This window comes from Pseudorca crassidens, chromosome 17 (assembly GCF_039906515.1).
Source record: "Pseudorca crassidens isolate mPseCra1 chromosome 17, mPseCra1.hap1, whole genome shotgun sequence".
In the NCBI taxonomy this organism is placed as follows: domain Eukaryota; kingdom Metazoa; phylum Chordata; class Mammalia; order Artiodactyla; family Delphinidae; genus Pseudorca; species Pseudorca crassidens.
In genome coordinates, this window is record NC_090312.1 from 73,439,901 (window position 1) to 73,454,635 (window position 14,735).

At 44.0% G+C, this 14,735-nt stretch overlaps 1 long non-coding RNA gene across 1 annotated transcript in view; it reads left to right on the forward strand.

The window, feature by feature from the left end:
* Positions 1 to 14,662, forward strand: part of LOC137210378 (uncharacterized) — a 28,447-nt gene extending 13,785 nt beyond the window's left edge. Inside the window, exons 5-7 of the long non-coding RNA XR_010936490.1 lie at positions 12,829 to 12,920; positions 13,793 to 13,859; positions 14,101 to 14,662. This is a non-coding gene — a long non-coding RNA (uncharacterized lncRNA). The remainder of the gene's footprint in view (positions 1 to 12,828; positions 12,921 to 13,792; positions 13,860 to 14,100) is intronic.
* Positions 14,663 to 14,735: the final 73 nt, after the last annotated feature.

The window sequence follows — 14,735 nt, forward strand, 5'->3', positions numbered from 1 at the left end:
GAGTTCTCCCTTCAATGCATGGTTAAGTCTGAAACACAGTTAAGCATCAGGCCTCTTTTCTTGTAGCTTTCCAGATGTAGCCTGACTCCTCTTCAAAGACAGTATGCAGCACGTTTGCTGATAAAATGAAGCGCCCTGGACAGGGGCAGCTGGGGATAACGAACGCCCTTTCTTCTCGGGTGCTGGCAGCTGATGCCTCTGGACCAGGTGCTGGGTGCCGCTGCTGACTTGGTAAACCAGCCAGTTGTGCTGTGACCCATCCTTTGGTCTGTGTGATGCTGTACCCTCAAAGTGCCAGTCTGCAGTCCATGGGGCCAAGGTGAAATATGAGAAAATACAGGCTAATATAGGTGGACTTGAGATATGTTCAGGAAAGAGGCTAAGGAGTTCTACCTCAGAGCTTATAGGGAGTATCTGAAAGCTGCTGCTACATTGGTTGTGTCGTTCACCGTATTGTGTAAATCTGCATCTAGTGTTTACATTGCTTAGTGTGGTAGGCTGGATGATGTCCTCCTCCCCCGAAGATGTTCGTGTCCCAATCCCTGGAACCTGTGAATATATTACATTTGAAAATGCAGGTCAGTTATGGGTCTTGAAATGGAGAGATTATTCTGGATGATCTAGGTGGGCCTGATGTACTCAAGGGTCCTTATATGAGGGACGCAGGAGCTCAGAGTCAGTAGTAGATGTTATCACCAAACCAAGAGTTTGGAGTGATGTGAGGAAGGGGTCATGAGCTAAGGAATACAAGTGGACTCAAGAAGTTGAAAAAGGCAAGGAAATGGATTCTCCCCTCTGAGCCTCCAGAAGGAACCAGCTTAACTGACATTTTGGCTTTAGCCCAGTGAGACTGATTTTGGACTTCTGACCTCCAGAACTGTAAGACAATACATTCGTATTATTTTAAGTCACTAAGGTTGTGGTAATTTGTTATAGCAGCAATGGGAAACTAGCCCATTTAGAATGCCTCTTTATTTTGCAATAAATCTTTCTGCCAACAATCAGCTAAAAAAATGAAAAGTTCGTACTTAATGAAAAATTAGATGCTCAGATGTCTGTGTCTTAATGATAGTCGATAATGAAACTATAACATGAACAAAGCATTTGTCGACATTTATTGTCCACAGTGGGGGAACCATAATGATATCACTGACTACAGAAAAAGCGGAAGACACACATCTGTTGAGGCTGCATCAGCATCTACTTAAAAGTTTTGCTCAGCTGCAGAAGATGTATTTACATATTGCTCAGTGAAGCGTGACTTTTTATTTAGATCAAATACCATTTCTTCTAGATTAATTCCACTCATTTTCAATTCCAAGTTTTCTTATATATATACTAAAAAGAGAAGCAATTGACATTAATGTGGCTTCATTGGTAGCAGAAGAAACTTTTTTTTTAATAAATAAGTCTTCTGATTACTTTTAGATTAAAATCAATTTTAAATGTTTAATCGAAGTAGTCAATGAAGGAAGGGCCAAAAAAATTTAATGTTGGAAGCTTTTAACAAACTGAAGCCATCAAAAACCAAGTTGCAAATAGGGAGATATTGAAAATTATCCCTAAAAAGGCAAAGGAGAAATTGAACAATTAAACATTGAGGGCTCAGATATTGTACAAGATTTAATTTTAAAAATCTATACTCATGCTTGTGCTTTGGAAGATCTTGATTTGTGGCACTCTGTTGACAAAACTCCTACTTTTAATTGTACAAATTTAGATTCTGAAGTGGAATAGAATGATATCTAGAAGGCTTACAATTTTGCAGCATCTACATTTGGCAAAATATTAAAAAGAATCATAAATAGATACAACTTAATTTGATCAGGTTTATCTTACACAAGTATTTGTTAAAGAAATGTACTTTGGGGGCTTCCCTGGTGGCGCAGTGGTTGAGAGTCGGCCTGCCGATGGAGGGGACACGGGTTTGTGCCCTGGTCCGGGAAGGTCCCACATGCCGCGGAGCGGCTGGGCCCGTGAGCCATGGCCGCTGAGCCTGCGCGTCCAGAGCCTGTGCTCTGCAACGGGAGAGGCCACAACAGTGAGAGGCCCGCGTACCACAAAAAAAAAAAAAAAAAAAAAAGCAAAAGAAATGTACTTTGGGGTCGGGGTTGTGCAAAATGGGTCAAGGAGGTTAAAACTTACAAATTTCCAGTTATAAAATAAATAAGTCATGGGGATATAATGTATAGCATGGTGACTTTAGTTAACAATGCTGTATTGTATACTTAAAAGTTTCTGAAAGTAGATCATCACAAGAAAAAAAATGTGTAACTATGTGTGTTGATGAGTGTTTAGATTTATTGTGATCTTTTCACAATATGTATATGTCAAATCATTATGTTGTACACTTGAAACTAATATAATGTTATATGTCACTTATATCTCAGTTTAAAAAAAGAAAAAAAATGTACTTTGACCTAAGAAAAGAGACAGTACCTATAAAAGAATTTGGTCTGAATTATTTACATATTTCAATATAGAAAAAAAAATTAGAATTGTGAACTAGAATTTATATGAATAAATTCTTCTATTTAGCATAATTTGTTCTCAGTTTACCAAGTACTTTAGCATCTGTAGAAAGAGTATTTTCCCAACTAAAAATATTGTGGTCTATAGAGAAATCAATTGAAGATATAAACAATTTAAAATTTATTAATCGTATAATGCAACTTTGCAGAAAATTACAGGCAACTTCATTAAATAATTAAAATCTTCAAGACTGCAATAAAAAATACATTCTTCAAAATATTTCAGTAAGATAGATATGACTAAGTAATGAATTAAAGTGCATGAACACATACCAAGAATGTTTTTCTTTATTTTTAAACTTCAGAAAATCCATGTAAATATGTTTTTTTTTCCTATTTTGCTTTAATATACATGGATATTGGCTACTTTTTTTTGAATTTAATTTTATTTATATTTTTATACAGGAGGTTCTTATTAGTCATCCATTTTATATACATCAGTGAATACATGTCAATCCCAATCACCCAATTCATCCCACCCCCACTCCCAGCCCCCACCGCTTTCCCCCCCTTAGTGTCCGTACGTTTGTTCTCTACATCAGTGTCTCAACTTTTGCCCTGCAGACTGGTTCATCTGTACCATTTTTCTAGGTTCCATATATATGCATTAATATATGACATTTGTTTTTCACTTTCTGACTTACTTCACTCTGTACGACAGTCTCTAGATCCATCCACATCTCTACAAATGACCCAATTTCGTTCCTTTTTATGGCTGAGTAATATTCCATTGTATATCTTTACCACAACTTCTTTATCCATTCGTCTGTCGATGGGCATTTAGGTTGCTTCCATGACCTGGCTATTGTAAATAGTGCTGCAATGAATATTGGGGTGCATGTGTCTTTTTGAATTATAGTTTTCTCTGGGTATATGCCCAGTAGTGGGATTGCTGGGTCATCTGGTAATTCTATTTTTAGTTTTTTAAGGAACCTCCATACTGTTCTCCATAGTGGCTGTATCAATTTCCATTCCCACCAACAGCACAAGAGGGTTCCCTTTTCTCCACACCCTCTCCAGCATTTGTTGCTTGTAGATTTTCTGAGGATGCCCATTCTAACTGGTGTGAGGTGATACCTCATTGTAGTTTTGATTTGCATTTCTCTAATAATTAGTGATGTTGAGCAGCTGTTCATGTGCTTCTTGGCCATCTGTATGTCTTCTTTGGAGAAATGTCTATTTAGGTCTTCTGCCCATTTTTGGATTGGGTTGTTTGTTTCTTTAATATTGAACTGCATGAGCTGTTTATATATTTTGGAGATTAATTATTTGTCCATTGATTCGTTCGCAAATATTTTCTCCCATTTTGAGGGTTGTCTTTTCGTCTTGTTTATGCTTTCCTTTGCTGTGCAAAAGCGTTTAAGTTTCATTAGGTCCCATTTGTTTATTTTTGTTTTTATTTCCATTACTCTAGGAGGTGGATCAAAAAATATCTTGCTGTGATTTATGTCAAAGAGTGTTCTTCCCATGTTTTCCTCTAAGAGTTTTATAGTGTCTGGTCTTACATTTAGGTCTCTAATCCATTTTGAGTTTATTTTTGTGTATGGTGTTAGGGAGTGTTCTAATTTCATTCTTTTACATGGAGCTGTCCAGTTTTCCCAGCACCACTTATTGAAGAGACTGTCTTTTCTCCATCATATATCCTTGCCTCCTTTGTCATAGATTAGTTGACCATAGGTGTGTGGGTTTATCTCTGGGATATCTATCTTGTTCCATTGATCTATATTTCTGTTTTTGTGCCAGTGCCATATTGTCTTGATTACTGTAGCTTTGTAGTATAGTCTGAAGTCAGGGAGTCTGATTCCTCCAGCTCCGTTTTTTTTCCCTCAAGATTGCTCTGGCTATTCGGGGTCTTTTGTGTCTCCATACAAATTTTAAGATATTTTGTTCTACTTCTGTAAAAAATGACATTGGTAATTTGATAAGGATTGCACTGAATCAGCAGATTGCTTTGGGTAGTATAGTCATTTTGACAATACTGATTCTTCCAATCCAAGAACATGGTATATCTCTCCATCTGTTGGTATCATCTTTAATTTCTTTCATCAGTGTCTTATAGTTTTCTGCATACAGGTCTTTGTCTCCCTAGGTAGGTTTATTCCTAGGTATTTTATTCTTTTTGTTGCAATGGTAAATGGGAGTGTTTCCTTAATTTCTCTTTCAGATTTTTCATCATTAGTGTATAGGAATGCAAGAGATTTCTGTGCATTAATTTTGTATCCTGCAACTTTACCAAATTCGTTGATTAGCTCTAGTAGTTTTCTGGTGGCATCTTTAGGATTCTCTATGTATAGTATCATGTCATCTGCAAACAGTGACAGTTTTACTACTTCTTTTCCGATTTGTATTCCTTTTACTTCTTTTTCTTCTCTGATTGCTGTGGCTAAAACTTCCAAAACTACGTTGAATAATAGTGGTGAAAGTGGATATCCTTGTCTTGTTCCTGATCTTAGAGGAAATGCTTTCAGTTTTTCACCATTGAGAATGATGTTTGCTGTGGGTTTGTCATATATGGCCTTTATTATGTTGAGGTAGGTTCCCTCTAAGCCTACTTTCTGGAGAATTTTTATGATAAATGGGTGGTGAATTTTGTCAAAAGCTTTTTCTGCATCTATTGAGATGATCATATGGTTTTTATTCTCCAATTTGTTAATATGGTGTATCACATTGATTTGCGTATATTGAAGAATCCTTGCGTCCCTGGGATAAACCCCACTTGATCATGGTGTATGATCCTTTTAATGTGTTGTTGGATTCGGTTTGCTAGTATTTTGTTGAGGATTTTTGCATCTATATTCATCAGTGATATTGGCCTGTAATTTGCTTTTTTTGGTAGTATCTGTGTCTGGTTTTGGTGTCAGGGTGATGGTGGCCTCATAGAATGGGTTTTGGGAGTATTCCTTCCTCTGCTATATTTTGGAAGAGTTTGAGAAGGATGGATGTTAGCTCTTCTCTAAATGTTTGAGAGAATTCACCTCTGAAGCCATCTGGTCCTGGACTTTTATTTGTTGGAAGGTTTTTAATCACAGTTTCAATTTCATTACTTGTGATTGGTCTGTTCATATTTTCTATTTCTTCCTGGTTCAGTCTTGGAAGGTTATACCTTTCTAAGAATTTGTCCATTTCTTCCAGGTTGTCCATTTTATAGGCATAGTGTTGCCTGTAGTAGTCTCTTATGATGCTTTGTATTTCTGCCATGTCCGTTGTAATTTCTCCTTTTTCATTTCTAATTTTATTGATTTGAGTTCTCTCCCTCTTTTTCTTGATGAATCTGGCTAAAGGTTTATCAATTTTGTTTATCTTCTCAAAGAACCAGCTTTTAGTTTTATTGATCTTTGCTATCGTTTTCTTTGTTTCTATTTCATTTATTTCTGCTCTGATCTTGATAATTTCTTTCCTTCTACCAGCTTTGGGTTTGGTTTGTTCTTCTTTCTCTAGTTCCTTGAGGTGTAAGGTTAGATGGTTTATTTGAGATTTTTCTTGTTTCTTCAGGTAGGCTTGTAATGCTCTAAATTTCCCTCTTAGAACTGCTTTTCCTGCATCCCATAGGTTTTGGATCATCGTGTTTTCATGCCATTTGTCTCTAGGTAATTTTTGATTTCCTCTTTGAGTTCTTCAGTGATATTTGGTTATTTAGTAACGTATTGCTTAGCCTCCATGTGTTTCTGTTTTCTACGTTTTTTCCCCTGTAATTGATTTCTAATCTCATAGCGTTGTGGTCAGAAAAGATGCTTGATATGGTTTCAATTTTCTTAAATTTACTGAGGCTTGAGTTGTGACCCAAGATGTGATCTATCCTGGAGAATGTTCCATGCACATTTGAGAAGAAAGTGTAATCTGCTGTTTTTGGTTGGAATGTCCTATAAATATCAATTAAATCTGTTTGGTCTGTTGTGTCATTTAAAGCTTGTGTTTCCTTATTAATTTTCTGTCTGGATGATCTGTCCATTGGTGTAATTGAGGTGTTAAAGTCCCCCACTGTTATTGTGTTACTGTCAATTTCCTCTTTTATAGCTGTTAGCAGTTGCCTTATGTATTGAGGTGCTCCTATGTTGGGTGCATATATATTTAGAATTGTTATATCTTCTTCTTGGATTGATTCCTTGATCATTATGTAGTGTCCTTCCTTGTCCTTGTCCCATTCTTTATTTAAAGTCTATTTTATCTGATATGAGCATTGCTACTCCAGCTTTCTTTTGTTTTCAATTTGCATGAAATATCTTTTTCCATCCCCTCACTTTCAGTCTGCATGTGTCCCTAGGTCTGAAGTGGGTCTCTTGTAGACAGCATATATAATGGGTCTTGTTTTTATATCCATTCAGCAAGCCTGTGTGTTTTGGTTGGAGCATTGAATCCATTCATGTTTAAGGTAATTATTGGTATGTATGTTCCTATTACCATTTTCTTAACTATTATGGGTTTGTTTTTGTAGGTCCTTTTCTTCTCTTGTGTTTCCCACTTAGAGACGTTCCTTTAGCATTTGTTGTAGCGCTGGTTTGGTGGTGCTGAATTCTCTTAGCTTTTGCTTGTCTGTAAAGCTTTTGATTTCTCTGTCAAATCTGAATGAGATCCTTCCCGGGTAGAGTAATCTTAGTTGTAGTTTCTTCCCTTTCATCACTTTAAATATACCGTGCCACTCCCTTCTGACTTGTAGAGTTTCTGCTGAGAAATCAGCTGTTAACCGTATGGTAGTTCCCTTGTATGTTATTTGTCATTTTTCCCTTGTTGCTTTCAGTAATCTTTCTTTGTCTTTAATTTTTGTCAGTTTGATTACTGTGTCTCGGAATGTTTCTCCTTGGGTTTATCCTGCATGGGACTCTCTGCACTTCCTGGACTTGGGTAGCTATTTCCCTTCCCATGTTAGGGAAGTTTTTGACTATAATATTTCAAATATTTTCTCAGGTCCTTTCTCTCTCTTCTCCTTGTGGGACCCCTATAATGCAAATGTTGTTTCGTTTAAAGTTGTCCCAGAGGTCTCTTAGGCTGTCTTCATTTCTTTTCATTCTTTTTTCTTTATTCTGTTCTGTGGCAGTGAATTCCACCATTCTGTCTTCCAGGTCCCTTATCCATTCTTCTGCCTCAGTTATTCTGCTATTGATTTCTTCTAGTGTATTTTTCATTTCAGTTATTGTTCATCTCTGTTTGTTTGTTCTTTGATTCTTCTAGGTCTTTGTTAAACATTTTTTGCATCTTCTCGATATTTGCCTCCATTCTTTTCCCGAGGTCTTGGATCATCCTCACTATCATTATTCTGAATTCTTCTTCTGGTAGGTTGCCTATCTCCCCTTCATTTATTTGTTTTTCTGGGGCTTTGTCTTGTTCCTTCATCTGGTACATAGTCTTCTGCCCTTTCATCTTGTCTAACTTTCTGTGAATGTGGTTTTCCTTCCACAGGCTGTTGAATTGTAATTCTTCTTGTTTCTGCTGTCTGCACTCTGGTGGGTGAGGCTATCTAAGAGGCTTGTGCAAGCTTCCTGGTGGGAGGGACTGGTGGTGGTAGAGGTGGGTGTTGCTCTGGTGGGCAGAGCTCAGTAAAACTTTAATCCACTTGTCTGCTGATGGGTGGGGCTGGGTTCCATCCCTGTTGGTGGTTTGGCTTGAGGAGACCCAGCACTGCAGCCTTCCCAGCTCTCTGGTGGGGCTAATGGCAGACTCTGGGAGGGCTCACTTCAAGGAGTACTTCCCAGAACTTCTGCTGTCAGTGTCCTTGTCCCCATGGTGAGCCACAGCCACCCCATGCCTCTGCAGGAGACCCTCCAACAGTAGCAGGTAGGTCTGGTTCAGTCACCTTTGGGGTCACTGCTTCTTCCCCTGGGTTCTGATGCTCACACTACTTTGTGTGTGCCCTCCAAGAGTGGTGTCTCTGTTTCCCCCAGTCCTGTTGAAGTCCTGCAATCAAATCCCACTAGCCTTCGAAGTCTGATTCTCTAGGAATTCCTCCTCCCATTGCCGGACCCCCAGGTTGGGAAGCCTGACGTGGGGCTCAGAACCTTCACTCCAGTGGGTAGACTTCTGTGGTATAAGTGTTCTCCAGTTTGTGTGTCACCCACCCAGCAGTTATGGGATTTGATTTTGTTGTGATTGTGCCCCTCCTACCGTCTCATTAAGGCTTCTCCATTGTCTTTGGATGTGGGGTATTTTTTTTGGTGAGTTTCAGTGTTTTTCTGTTGATGATTGTTCAGTGGTTAATTGTGATTCCGGTGCTCTTGCAAGAGTGAGTGAGCGCACGTCCTTCTATTCTGCCAGCTTGAACCAATCTATTTTTCCCCAGTTTTATTGAGATGTAATTGACATAGAACATTGTATTAGTTTAATTTGTACAACACAATGATTTGATGTATGTATATATTGTGAAATGATCATCACAAATTTAGTTATCATCCATCATCTCACATAGAATTTTTTTCCTTGTGATGAGAACTTTGAAGATCTATTCTCTTACCTATATACTTGTATTCTATGAAAATACCACCTCAATAATAGTGTTGACTTCTTAAAAATGTACTGAGGTTGAAGGGGTGGGGTGGAGAATTACATTTTTAAGGGAATAGATTTGTTACTGAGTCTAAGCTCGTACTGTTTGCCATGCGAGAAGCCAGTAAATTGAGAAACGAGTTGTTGGGGCAAGGAATAGCTAGAAACTTTATTCAGAAAGCCAGCAGACTGAGAAAATGGTGGACTCGTGTCCCAAAGAACCATCTTGCCTAAGTTAGAATTCAGACTTCTTGTATACTAAGAAGAGAGGGAGTAAAGTCAGACATTTCCTGGTTCTGCTCAGCCTCCAGAGGGGGTGTGTTAATTTCTTCCTTCCTGCAGTCCTTCACAGGTGGGCCTGGTCAGGATATTTCCTGTGAGCTAAACAAAGGTATTTTATCTTAATGTTTATTAGCTGGGGGGTTTAGGCAGGGTTCCCAGAGATGGGCCATTATGTATAATTTAAGAGTATAGGCAACATCCCTTTAGTGATTAACTTGTAAAAGAATACAAAGTTTCTTCCTTATTGCAGTTTCTGTATTGCTTGATGTTTTTTTTAGCATGAGACTATATGCATGCATTGCTGGTTTGTTTTAAAATTAAATGAAAAGGTAAAAGTAATAAAATTTTAAGAGTAAGTTGCTGGCATGATAGCCTCCATATAAAGACCTTCCCCTATATAACCCCAACAGAACCAGCCAATCAGGAAACTAACGTGGACACATGACTGCCATCTATCGGCACACTCCACTCCAGTCTCTCCAATTGTTCCAGTAGCGTCCTTTATCTCAAAAGGATCCAGCCCTCCTCCCTTCTGGGTCACTATGGCTCTGCCCTCTTACCCTGCGTGGATGCCTGTCTTGCTTTGTCAGGCCAGACAACTTTAGGACTAAGTTGGTTAAGAAAGAAAAGGAAGGGAAGGAAAGAGGAAGATGTCTCTCTCTCCATCTATTTATCCATCTGTCTATCTATGTGTAAAATTTGTTGCTGTTTTGGTACAACACCTCCAAAGAGAGCCTCAAACTGTAACTGAAATATCTGAGTCAAGTTTGCCCCCTCCGGGTAGGTGCCCCGTCAGGGCCGGCCGGCAGTGTCTCTGTGTGGAGAAAGCAATGGCAATCGCCTCTAGTAGGGCCCCCGAGGGCAGTGCACAAATCGGACGTCTACATTCATTGGTCTCCAGAATCAGATCTCCAGGCCTGTCACCGATGGCTTTGTGACTTCAGACAAGCCTCTCTCTCTATGTAGGGGTGAATGGAGTAGGTGAAAGAAAGAGCTACCTCGCAGCGTTGTTTGGAGGGCTACGTGAGCCAAGGCACTTTAAGCACTTAGCACAGTGTCTGGCGCATGGTAAACACCCCGTAATGTTCGCTCTTGTTGATATAGCTGCATTTATCTTAATGTAAAGAAGTTCACTGCACCCCAGCTGGAGGGCCCAGGAAGATGTGTCGGTTTAGCTTGTGGCTTTGCGTAGCCCCTGGCACACAGCTCTAGGCACCTAGTAGTGTGTTTATCCAGTTTCAAAGGCCAGGCTTGGCTTTCCGTCCTTGCTCTCCCCTGGCTGAAGGAGCAGGGGGTAAACAGCAAGAACAGCCAGGCATCCCTTCTCCTACTTCCTGCTTCCTTCCCCGATCTCCGCCTCTCACCACATCCTGAGGAAGAGCAAAGCAGAAGATGGGGAAGTGAAACAGGACCAGGCTGAGCGGCTTCACGGGAGCGCCAGCTCGCAGGGGCTGCCGAGGCAGCACGCTGACACCCAGAGCCCCGCCAGGGTCCTTGGGAGCCCAGATGACAAAGAGCCTCGGCTTTGTTCTGGTTTCTTTATGTGTGGCAAGAGGGCAGGACCCTGAGGCTGGAACCCCTTCCCCTGGGAGGATGGTTTCTCCAGACAGCAGGGAAAAGTCTCCATCCCGCTTTCCAGCCAGCTTCTAAACTGGCCACCTGCTTGGTCTACACGGCAGTGCCTCTCTGGGGTTTTTCATGACAAACTGAGTCCCCTGGGTTATTTGGGGATACGGGGTTTGTGTGAGAGACTGGGGGGGGGGGCGTGCTTTCCTGATGAGGTCACTGTTCCTTGAGTAACTATCTTGCTTTCCTTGGCCTGAGCAAGCGGCAGGAGTGCCTTGGAGCCGTGTTTGTTTGTGAAACATCAAATCCCTGCCTAGTTACGCCCAAGCGGGCCAGCTTGCTTCCAGACCCCGAGCCCTTGTACTTCTTCGGTCTTGAGTCCTGCGGGTACCGGTGTCTGTTCCCTGCCTTGGAACAGAAGGGCTGGGGCAGGTGGGCCGGGGGCCAGCGTGCCTCGTCGGGGCCTGTGAGCTCCTGAGCCAGTGTGTGCTGTAGGTCTCATCTGAGGGGGAGTTTTGCTGGTGGGGATCGTTGGCAAGGGGCCAGGGCGGCATCTGGCAGTGAGCGCTCAGCTCCTGGAGCCATAGGGCCGCTTGAATGTCGGCGAAGCCGAAGGAGCGGTCGCTGCTTCCACTTCCTGCCTGGGAACCGAGGGCCGCTGACTTGCCCTGGCCTGGCCGGGTGGGCGGCCGCCTGGGGAGGGGGTGAGGGTGGGTTGGTGGGGGCAGCAGGTAGCCTGGGGCCCCGCCGGCCTGGAGCCCACCAGCTGCCAATGGGCCCAGCCCGGGAGTCAGGCCCCAGGCTCTGAGAACGGTTCTGTTCCGGGCCGCTGACTGGCTCCTGAGCCCTCACTCCTGTCCCGAGATTCCTGAGTCACTTCTCCCTGCCCCCAGCTCTGCTTCTTTCTGAATGGAGCGGGTTGTCATAACACCATATGCTGGGAAAGCAATTCATAACTCATAATGCCCTTCTATGCACTGGCTCTCTTCGAGCTTTCATCAGTCTGTGAGGGCCACTGGGCAGGTAACTGAATCCATGCGTCACAGAGGAGGGGCAGTGGAGGCTCAGAGAAATGTAAGCCGCTTGACCAACAGGACGCACACAACACACACACACACACACACGTGCACGCACACACACACACACACACACACACACAGCAAGTCAGTGTGTGGCTGGGTCTAGAATCAGGATTCCTGCCATGAGCCTGGTGCACATCCCCAGCCCCTAGGTGATCATGGCGCACAGGCTGGCAAGTGGGCCCCCTGCAGTACCACCTGTGCTGGCCACTTCCTTTCTTCTTCCTGGAGGACGTGTGTTTTCCGGGCCTATCGTACTTCGACTCCAAAGAATTTAAAACACTGGTGGTGAGAAACAGGTCTCTAGACAAAGTGGAGAAAGTCGCCTGAATTTGCTTCTCCTTTCCAGGCCCTTTCTTCCCTCCCTGCCTCAGCATTTCACCTCCTCCTTTCACCTTACCTCCTGGTCCCTAAGAAACCCTCTTCTCCTTTCCTTCGTTCACCTACTCTAAGGCACAAATGACTGATAGGGTTCAAAGGGTTCCCCCTCCATACCTTAGCCCCCCTTACGATCATGCGGTCTATGCCTCAACTTACAAGACAGGCACATTCAAACACATTGTCTCCAGGAGGCAAGCACAGATTTTTAACAACTGGTGTTGCCTGGGCAAACGACCCATGAGAACCAACGCTGGCCCTAGCGCTGAGTGGGCCCTGGAGCCCCTGCACGCTAGAGCTGGGCGTTACCCCCAGCAGCTGGTCCAGGGGGCGGCGGTCTGCAAGGGTCCCGGCGAGGGCCTGGGTAACTGGGGCTGGGTGGGTGGTGTTTCAGGGAGCTCTGGGCGTTGACCTTTACCAGCTAGCGTGGCAGCACGGCCACACTTTCCCACGCGCACTGCCGTACTGCTGCGTACTGGCTGCATGTTCATGCCCACATTTCGTTGCGTTTTTTCCAGGACATTCGGAGGAAGATACCACATTTTCTTTTTAACTACTCTGGAAACTGAGTCTCCATGAGGTTCAACAGCTCCTCAAGCTTTCATAGCCAGTGAGTGTTTCTGGCAGTTGGAGAAGTTCAGAGCATGGGGTACCCAAGATGGGAGGCCCTTCGTGGGATAAAGGAGGTCGGAGCCCTGGGTGGGCAGAGGACACCGGGAGGGCTCAGGCCCCACCAGAGGGCAAAGAGCAGGGGGAGGGAAAGGGGGGACAGGGACAGAAAGATGATGTGTGTGCTTATGCAGACTGGGAAGATGGCAGGGGTGGGGTGGGCAGACACTGAGAAACAGAACACGCTGCAGTTTTAGTGCGGCCAGAGCCAGTCCTGAGTGAAACAAAGAAACCATTTCCATCATTTGCTTTGCTTCTTGCCCTGTATCTGAACGTGGTCGCCCAGAGAATGTGATCCCTTGGAGGACTGGCTATGGCGTTTGATTTTAGAAGTAGCTGTGTCTTGTTCATCGGGGGCTGCTGCTGCACTCCTGATGTCCTCGCCACCTCCTCTTCCCCCCAAAACCCTGAGCTCCGTGGAGTCTGTGAGCAAAAGCTGGGTGATGTTAAGTGGGGCTTCTCCCTGAAGAATTCTGGGACCCAGGTGGTCAAAGAGTAGGAAATTCAACTTGTTCTTCTGCGGATCGAGTCCAAAACGTGGGTCAGCACTTGCCCGGAATTCCAGGTAGCCCTCCCTACTTGGGGCTGGATCCAGATCCCCCTGTCCTTCCTGGAAAAGCACAGGCACCTCTTAGGCCAACAGGCAAAGCCCTGGCTGTTTGGCTCCAGGGGAAGGGAGTTTATCTTCATGGCAACCTGTGTTCCTAGGGGCCAGCCCAGGGCTTGGGACTTACGAGGTTTCCAGGAACACAGGGGGTGGAAGGAGGGCCTATGGGTGAGGCGGTATGAGCCTCCGTACTTGTCTCTCCACAGGCCCAACAAGGGGCACAGACCCAGCTGCCCTGTCAATGACGGAGTCACACATCAGGTCTTTCTGTAGGTCAGTTCCACTCCCTGGGCAGCACATGCCTCTCCCAACAAAGGACATTCATAGGTATGGATCTTGTCCCACATCCAAAGTGACACCCCCTGAGATCTCTGTCCCTCTGCACCGTGGCAACGCCTTCACCACAAACCTCTCAACAGAGGCTGACATTCTTATAAGAAATTGAAAACTAAATGGAACTGTAATCCTTAGGGGAGTTGTCTTTTCGTCTGTGCTTTTCCTTGCATGTCCCTAGGTCTCTGCCAACTTAGAGACAACGTGTCACGTGATACCTTTTCAAATCGGGCTCCGGCTGTCGCTGCTCTCCCTACCCACTGCCCATCTGCCTGATCTAGGGGCAGGGTGGAGGCCTGCCACAGAGAGCATCCAGTAAGAACTGAAATATGTGACTGGACTTGGTCCTAACAGAGGTGACTTTATTACCCCAAATGTCTTGGAATTCCTGTTGCCTCTGGCTCAACAGGACTCCAGGCTCCTTCATTCCCGGACAGCCATCTGCAGCCAGCCTTGGCGTCCTTTGGCAAGTGGCTGTGATGTGAGTCACGGGGGCAGTCTCCAGACAGGCTGACCGTGAGGTGGGCACAGAGGGATGGTCACTGAGCCCCCTGGGGTTTGTGGTGGGGACTGAGGGCAGCATCCCAGGGAGGAGGGTGAACCCTGAGAGCACAGGTCAGGCCAGGCCAGACCTCAACAGAAGTGGCTCCGGTGCTGACTGCTGGGCAGGGCCCGTAATATCAAAACCAGACATTGCCTTAGGATGGAAAGAACATGCTGGGTTCTTTCTCACAATCCTTTTCATTTAGGTAAAGGAGCAATGAGGTACAGATGCATAATTCTTTCCCTCTGTGAAAGCCTTCTCTCATTCAATGA